The sequence below is a fragment of the Arachis ipaensis genome, chromosome B05 (genome assembly GCF_000816755.2).
Source record: "Arachis ipaensis cultivar K30076 chromosome B05, Araip1.1, whole genome shotgun sequence".
Taxonomy (NCBI): Eukaryota; Viridiplantae; Streptophyta; class Magnoliopsida; order Fabales; family Fabaceae; genus Arachis; species Arachis ipaensis.
In genome coordinates this window covers 146,785,615-146,794,440 of record NC_029789.2, presented here as the reverse complement: position 1 = coordinate 146,794,440, position 8,826 = coordinate 146,785,615, and the positions used below count along the sequence as shown (strand labels likewise).

Here is an 8,826-nt window from a genome sequence, read left to right as displayed (position 1 = left end):
TTAGAAGTTAAGATAAAGTTACATTTACAATCTGTTTGGAAAGCTTCAAAAGTTATTATGTTGAGTTTTTGACTTATGAAAAGTAATAGTATTAATGTCTGGTGTATTTTTTAAAATTAAATTGTAACTTTCTAAAAAGTTATTTAAGTGCTTATAGAGAAGTTAACAAAAATGACTTCTCTCATAATAAAAAATTATTTATCACATTTTTTTTTAAAAATAAACACTTTTAGAACTAAAAACTAAATACAAAATAATTTATTTATAAGCTACTTTTAATATAAGTATTTATTGTTTAAATTATTTTTTTTTTAAAATTAATTAAGTCGTTTATTCAAATTAGATCATATTCTACTTATAGCTATGGGCTTATTATTAGTGCTAATTTAATTAGTTTAATGCTGGTCACCCAAAAAAAAAGATTAGTTTAATGCTTAGACTTCAAGGAATATGGCATTATAATAAATATAGGAATTAGTAGCAAATTCAAGGGTCACCCCAACTTTGTATTAACCAAGAAAGTTAATTACATCGTGTAAAATTCACTCATTCTTCAAATTCCTTTTTTCACATGCATGCCTTCCTTTTTTTATTATTAAATTAAGGAGTATTTTAACCATATTTTAAATTGTGAAATTTTAAATTAAAATAATGGTGTATATAAGACTTATATATGTTAAAGAATTATGATTTTTTTTTTCGTTTATCATAAATATTCTTAGATAGATATCCCTAATTAATTACTTTTGGTTTTCTGGGATTGCTTATTAATTACGTTTATCATATATAACCAAATATGCCATCATAAGGGATCAAAGTCTTATTATATAAATAACAATGGTATTAGAGACACAGTCATATGATGCTGATCTAAATATCCGGCAGATATCATAGAATAGGTTATACAATGTTTACATATCCATTGACATAACAAAAAAAATGGAAATTTTTTTCAGCTTCTTAACCTGTGTTTTGCATGCCAGCAGCAATACCCTTCATTGTCAAGATAAGTGTGTCCTCCAAACCAGGAGCATACTCACTTTTTGGGTTGAGTTTCACAAGTTCTGCAGCTGGCTTGCTTGATTCCATGAATTCCTTTGACAAATGTGGCCTTAACTTGACATGGTAGTTGGGGTCGCGGATTCTCTTCAACGTGTAGTCTTGTAACACATTCAGGATTGTGATGAGTCGCGAAGACGAAGCCTTTGCTTCAAGTAGGGGTCACCTTCAAGAAGATCCCTGTGCCCATCAACCTACAATATACCTTCATTGTGCCTTAAATTTGAGGTGACTTCTTCAGCATTCGCCACGTCTTCTGATGTGATATCAGGGGATTGGTTCTGTCCCATAGGAAATTCATCATGCTACAGAGAACGCTTAGCTACAGAGCACAATTTGAGTTATTGATTCCTGCTCAACATTATTATGTAGCACCCTCTATATAGCAAGAGTCCATAGTTCTTGTAATAAAAGCTCCAACTTTATATTAAATAAAAATACCTGTTATAATAACAAAAAATAAAATAAAATTTTAATCAATAATTTTATATTCTTTACTTTTTTTTTATTTTATTTTGGATTTTAATTTATTACTAAAAGTTAATGAAATTCTATTGATACTAAAATAAAGTTACAAAAAGGTCCATAGGGTAGAATAAGTAAAATAATGTGATACCCACATTACAACATCCAAATGAAACAACCTAAGATCTAAAATGTTTGTCTTTCTCTTTCTCGCCGTCTATTATATTATCGATTCTATTATATAAAAATCAATTTTTTACATTTAATGATAGAGTCAACGTAGCATGTTTTTGAGAGTGTTTCTTAATTTATTTTGTTTAACTCATTAAATACAATTCATTATGATGCATTAATTATATCAACTAATTGATTTGATTAGATATTTAAGTATCACACAATTTAAAATTATGTATATTGATTTGATTTTTATGATATATAAATTTAAGGAATAAATTAAAATAATATAACTTATTACTTATTTAATTTGAATACAACAAATACAAAATTAATTTAGTCAAAAGTTTATTATTTTCTAATCTTCTATACATAAAAATGACAAAACAAAATTGTAAGAATAATCTTCTTATCGTTTTTGCTATTTTAATTTTAGTTTCTTTGCTTTTTTTATGTGTAATTTTATTTTACATTAACTTTGTATATTTAATAACAAAATATACTCATATTAATTCTATCATATAATAATATATTTTTCTCCTATGTTAATCAAAGAATTTCAATAGTTATCAACTACATCTAATAGAATGATTGAGAAGTGAGAACTATGACAAGTTAAACCCAGATTCAAAATGCTGAAACGAAGGAAAGAAAACAGTGGATATATGATTAGAGAAAAATATATAATAACAAGAAATATACTAAAACTAGATTTTTCCTCCAACTAATAAAAGTGAGGTGTCAATTTCTCATGAATTCATTTTTCCTCTAAAATGAAATCACTATTTTCTCTTCTAAAATTATTTTAGAAAAATATCTTTATTATAATTATAGTACAATTAACATTTAACGAATAATGTATGATTATACTAATTTAGGAAAATATCTTTATTATAATTATATAAAATCAATATTTAATACATTATCAACTAATAAAAGTGAAGTGTCAATTTCTCATGAATTCGTTTTCCCTCTAAAATAAAAGCACTATTCTCTCTTCTAAATTTATTTTAGAAAAATATCTTTATTATAATTATATTCCAATATTACAATTATATTACAAGTAGCATTTAATGAATAATGTATAATTATAGTAATTTAGAAAAATAAAATAAAGTCCAGTAATTTATCTTTCGACTGCACACGTATGTATAATAACTTTTAAGGAGTCAGTATAGTAAATATGGTCGATGATTGTAAAACTGTATACTAACATTGATATAATATTATTTCATGTATATATTTTGCAGGTATCAAAGAAAAGTGTTGAGTTATTTTTTAGTAGGTTTAAATTATTTATTGTTTATTAGAGAATTTTGTGCATTAGAATTCTCTAATAATTTATTATTTATTTTGAGCTGATTTTGATATGTTCTTACTTGACAATAAAACAACATATAAAAAATTGTTGGTGAGTCTAAGTATTATTAGGTTATTTATACATTGAGTATATATGTTTGATTTATTAAAAAAAGTAAATTACTAAAACTAATTAATAATTATTTTAGACTTAATACATTTAATACTAAATTAAAAAAAATAAATAATACATAATATTTTACATTTTTATTAATCAAATTATTATAATTCAAATTAATCTTAATAAAATAATTTAAAATTATAATTTCAATCTTATCACGTGCATGACACGGGCTATTACACTTTTAAGGATCATGAGTGAGGTGCTGTTGGTATGTCAATTTGTGATATAAACATAGAAACTTTTTGGAAATGGAGCACAAAGAAAAAATTTCATATCATAGATTCATAGTTAATTAGTATTTGTTCTAGAGTTTATTGCTGCACGTATATCATTAATATCACATATGCATCACAAAGTATAATTTCCAAAATAATTAATGACATAGTACATATGTTAACTTTTCCGCAGTAAGTTAGAACCAAAAGTTGGAAGATAAGATTTTCTTTTTTTTTTTTTAAGTAAAGAGAACTTAACACAATAATAAGGTGGAGCGTTAAACAAACAGCTGAATATTTTGATAATCTAATCAAATAGAAAAAAAAATAAAAGTTATATTCTATTTGAAATAGTGTTAAAACTGCTCATAATGTTTTTTTTTTTTTTTGAATTATTGGTTCTGATCAAATTATTTTTGGAAGTTTATGAAATTCATACTTCCTATCTTATTAATTGTTACTAAATCTAACTTTTAATCTAATTTATTCATTTGGAGATATCATAACCTCGTTTAAAATTGTTATATTTTTTATACCAGTCATCAAATTAATTATCCTATAATTTGTGTATAAATATATGTATAGTCTGTTATATTATTTATAATTTTTTTCAATAAACTAAATTTCAATGAGTTATATAGCTTAAATGTCAAAGTCTTTCTATACTCATCTAAAAATTGCGGATTCGAGTCTCTTTATTTTTGGTAAAAAAAAAAATCAATTTGCATTACATTTAGTTGAATAATTATATGAAATGATTATGATATACTAGTTGTCAAATAAATGTTCTCAAAAATATTGTTAATACAAAACATAAACTTTAAAATTAAAATTAATTTACATATTATATAATTAATTTTTAAATAACATATTACTTATTAAAATATATTATATAGTATAAATAATTTATCTGTCATTTCACTCTAGTTATATATAGGATTAAGATCTTTTAAAGTGAATAAATTACTAAAATAATAAAATTATAAATTAATTATTTTTAAATTAAAATAGTAAAATTTATGTATGATAAAATTAAGTTTAATTACTTTGTTGATCTCTATAATTTTGCGAAAGTTTTAATTAGGTCCCTATACTTTTTTTTCTTTTTAATTGAATCCTTACACCAATTTTTTTTTCTTGATATAACCCAGATAAGAAGCAACTCTTCCCACACAACAAGCTTTTCTTCCTTTGCATACGCCCCATATACTAGACAGAAGCACAACGGAAGTTATTTTTTGACAACACCCCATCCACACATAAGCATCTAACTCCTTTATAGCAGTTATGCATCTTAAAGACTGTTTCATCCCACATCAATAGCAGGCCACCTAACACACTTTCCACCCCTACAAACTCCCATCAAACTGCATCATTTTTCCAAAGTTGGACTACTTTGAAATTGGTCAAATTTGCCTTCTTCGTCTCTATCAATCCTAGCATGTTCAGTTTAAATTTTCTCCTAAAGTTCTTTATCATACTCAATTTTTCAACTCTCGCTAACCTCCTAACATTCCGAGAGCTACAGATCATTTTACCGCATTTATACACATCTTTTTTCGATTTTTTGGTCAAATTCTTCTAGCCTTCTCCCTCTGCTTAGCTTGTTTTTTCTTCAGTGCTATCGCCTCATTCTGTGCTTGAAGTATCGCCATAATGTCATCTTCCTCATCGTACTGCACCGCTCCAGACTCCATTGCGAGCTCTCAAGCCTCTCTGTTTTCTTGCATTTCCTTTTCCCACATATTTTTTGACGTTTCAGTTTCAGTGTCACTTTCATCAACACCACTGGCCTTTTCCAAGTCCTCTGAACCAGCGTCATCTTTAACTAGCTCTGGCGCTACCACTGTTCCTTGTATCGCCGCTGCACCTGGGACTTCGTTTACTTTACCCTTCGACGAGCACGTGTGTCCCTGGCAACCATGTTTGCAACTTGCGACTTCCCCTTCCTTACTCAGCCTCATTCCACACCCGATCGCATCACAACCCTGTTCTTCCTCTAGCCTTACAGCAACGTCACCATTACAACCAGGCTCTGGACCAGGTCCCCCTTTAGCATAGTTGTCAGGACCGAACCGGTGATCGAACCAGTCAGATCACTGGATCACTGGGTCATTGGTTCAACCGGTGGGTCATTGGTTGAACCGATTGACCCGATCCTATGTAAATAAAAAACATAACATAGTCAAAAATTTAAAATACAAAATTTTACTAACATTTTAAAAATATCTAGCTATTCTAAAACAATATAAAACAGGAACAATAAGTATTTTGTTAATTTTACTCTATCATAAATATTTTTATTTTATTTTTATATTAAAATAACTATTATTTTTGAATTTTAATAATTTATTAATTAGTTTATATCTATTATACTATTATATACTACAAGTATATATAAATTTGCATATATATTAATAACAAGCGTAACAGTCTGGTGGTTGTAAGTATCACTTTTCTCCTTGATCAGGGGGGTTCAAACCCCATCTTTCACATTTTGGAGAAATTTTGAAACTCAAGCAGTTCGGTCGAACCGATCTTATTGATTTTGACTGGTTCACTTTGAATTTGACTGGTTCGCACCGGTTCGTTGCCTTATACGGTCCGGTTTTAATAACAATGCCCTTCGGCTCTGCCCGTCACCAAACCTCCACTTACTCGCCTCAGCCACGCTGCCAGAGTTGTTTCCCCACCCCGCTTCGTCAACCGAGCTGGAAGCTGTACACAACCGAATCATATGGAGCTGGAACTTTGCCTGCTACACGGCATCCGCGGCAGAACCCTACTAACCCGCTCCATCCCGGATCCAGAGTAGGAAGTAGCGTGTGGGCCTTTATGTTGCAAGCCCAGCCGCACTTCATTAGTCTTTGGTAACAAACAAAGGCTCCCAATGCTAGTGTGCTTGTTATTGGGCTCCTTGGTACCCAACCCACTCCTAGCTTTACTGGTAAGATCATCTTCAGCGACCATACCATATCTAACATAGTCCCAAGATATCGTCCTTTCCGAATTAGCCTCCGCACTATCAGCTGGGGATCCTGCAGTATCATCCTTTCTCTCCCTGGAATTGAATTCCTTAATGTTTGCTCTTGCCATTTTAGAATCCAAAAAACCGTTACTCTACTCATTCAAGTCTTCAGGACTAATTACAACTCTACCTTTTTGCGGTACTTCCTCCCTCGCCGCCGGAGCCCACAACTCCGGCTCTGCATCCCCCGCCCAGTCGCTGCATGCGGCTTCGATAACCACTACGGTCCCTGAATTTGTCCGCAGTTCCATAATCAGCTCCCATGACAAGACCATGATTTTCGTCGAAGGCATCCTTCATCACATAACCCGCTAAGCCAGGCACATCGCTTCCTACCTCCGAAACAAACACATCGAAACCCTTTGTTCCTACCGACACGCGGACCCGTTCCTAGATAACCTCAAACCTATTCGTATCAATCAGCACACGTCCAGCGCGAAACGACTTTGATGATATAGTAACATCATCGCAGGTCACCACCTCACCCCACTGGCCACTAATCTTACGGAACGTGTCTTCTGACCACACTTGTAGCGGAACCCCGAAGCATGCAAGCCACACTCTTCTCCTGTCACATCGCACATGCTCATCCCAATGGCATACGCTATGAAAGAAGCGCAAGAGGCTATCCATATAAGAGGTCAGGGCCGCTTCCACACTACGAACGCTATCAAAGATCAACAAAGTTTTGTGCGGCCCCATGTCACAAACTTTAACTACGTGAGGCTAATTCGTACGAGTTGTCTCGTTCAACAAACGGAAATTGATAGCTGCTGTTGAACTCCCAATGATACTCCTCTGCAGCCAGGGCAGGTTATCTTGCGCCACTAAGACTTCTACTTCCTTTGTATGGGTACCCTGCGCATTGTCCACCGAAATCCTTCCTTCCAAGTGATCCCTGGTCTGATCAGAATTTCTCCCACACTCACCCACCTCTTGATCGGCATGCCTCCGTTGTTTTAAGTGACTTCCAACCTGAACAAGACCTTTCCCACGATCAGCCACCGCAGCACCCGTAATGCTCCTCGGACCTTCAACAACCTTTGCCTTCTTCCCCGTAGAATTATCCCTCCTGTACTTAGCCTCCCCCACAAAGATCTCCTTTCCTCTTAATCGCATGTGATTTATATCTGATATTACCTTCAAAGCCCCTCCTTTCGTCGTATACTTGATGAACACAAATAGATAAACAGATCCATTTCTCATCTTCCTTAAAAGGTATATATCATTGATCCTTCCCGTCCAAGAGAACAACTCAAATAATTCTTGTTTCGAGATATTCCTTGGTAACCTGTCTACAAAAACAATAAAAAATTCCTGTTCTAGACAGAAAAACTCTTCTCAATTCTAAATCCTTGGATCCTTTCTCTGTTGCTGTAGCTGCCTAGTCCTACTCGGCCCACTGTTTCCCCACCCATCTCTCTCTCCCTCATTGATTCAACGCTATGCTATGCTATCCTATGGAAGATAAGATTATTAGAATGAAGTCACTTTGATTATCTTCAAGCTAAAGCAAAGTAATAAAATGTGCAAAAAGCCAAAAACATGTGTAGGGACAGGCGAATTCATTACTTGTTTTCTTTTCTTATGCAACTAAAATCTAAGAATCATATGTAAGAAAATGAATATATGCGTGTATATATATATAAATAGAACACTACTGTTCTTTTCACATCTCTATATAGGACCGACTGATATAACATTTCTCTTTATTAAGAATCAACCAAACCTATCCCACACTGGCCGCGGCTAATTTTTTTTTATATTGGAGGAGTGTGTGAGTTGTGTTTGGTTATAGTGTATACAAGTGTTAGACACAGGTGTGGGATAGGAAAAAACCGGATCGTCCGAGTTCTTTGTTAAAAATTTTATTAACCACAAATCGGACCATCCGATTAGTTTTTGTTTTTTTTTTATATTTGAAATCAAATCGGACTCTCCATTTTCAGATTTTTGTTTTTTTTATTTTTCCCTTAAAAGAAAACGGCCCTCCGTTTTTAGATTTTTTTTTTAATTTTTTCCTTAAAAGAAAACGGACCCTCCGTTTTCAGATTTTTCTTTTTTTTTTAATTTTTTTAAATCAAAACGGACCCTTTGAGTTCTTTGCTGCAGTTCTCGCATAGTCCGATTTTGCTTTGGCAAGTCCCTCGATCCGATTTGCATTTAAACTGACACCATACAAATGTAAAGCTCTCTAACTCCGTCCAGCACCAATATTGATTCCATAATAAAATCAATTTTCGCACTGGCCGCACACTATTATTTTTCTTTTTCCTCAATAAATTTTCTGAAATTTGAGTTTTAAATTTTAATTATAGAATGATTAGAAAAAGCCTATGTTGTTCTCTATGACATTTTAGCCTCTAAAATTTTTTCAAGTCAAATATTTTACTTTTTTCAAC

General features: G+C 32.0%; 1 protein-coding gene across 2 annotated transcripts in view; it reads left to right on the top strand.

Annotated features, from left to right (window-relative positions):
* LOC107644816 overlaps window positions 1–1,542 on the top strand; it is a 5,335-nt gene extending 3,793 nt beyond the window's left edge. Inside the window, exon 4 of one of the 2 annotated variants that reach the window (XR_002347598.1) lies at window positions 987–1,542. The gene's annotated coding sequence lies outside the window, so the exon portion shown is untranslated. Of the gene's footprint in view, window positions 1–983 lie in introns of both variants that reach the window. The other variant, XR_002347599.1, reaches the window with a different exon arrangement.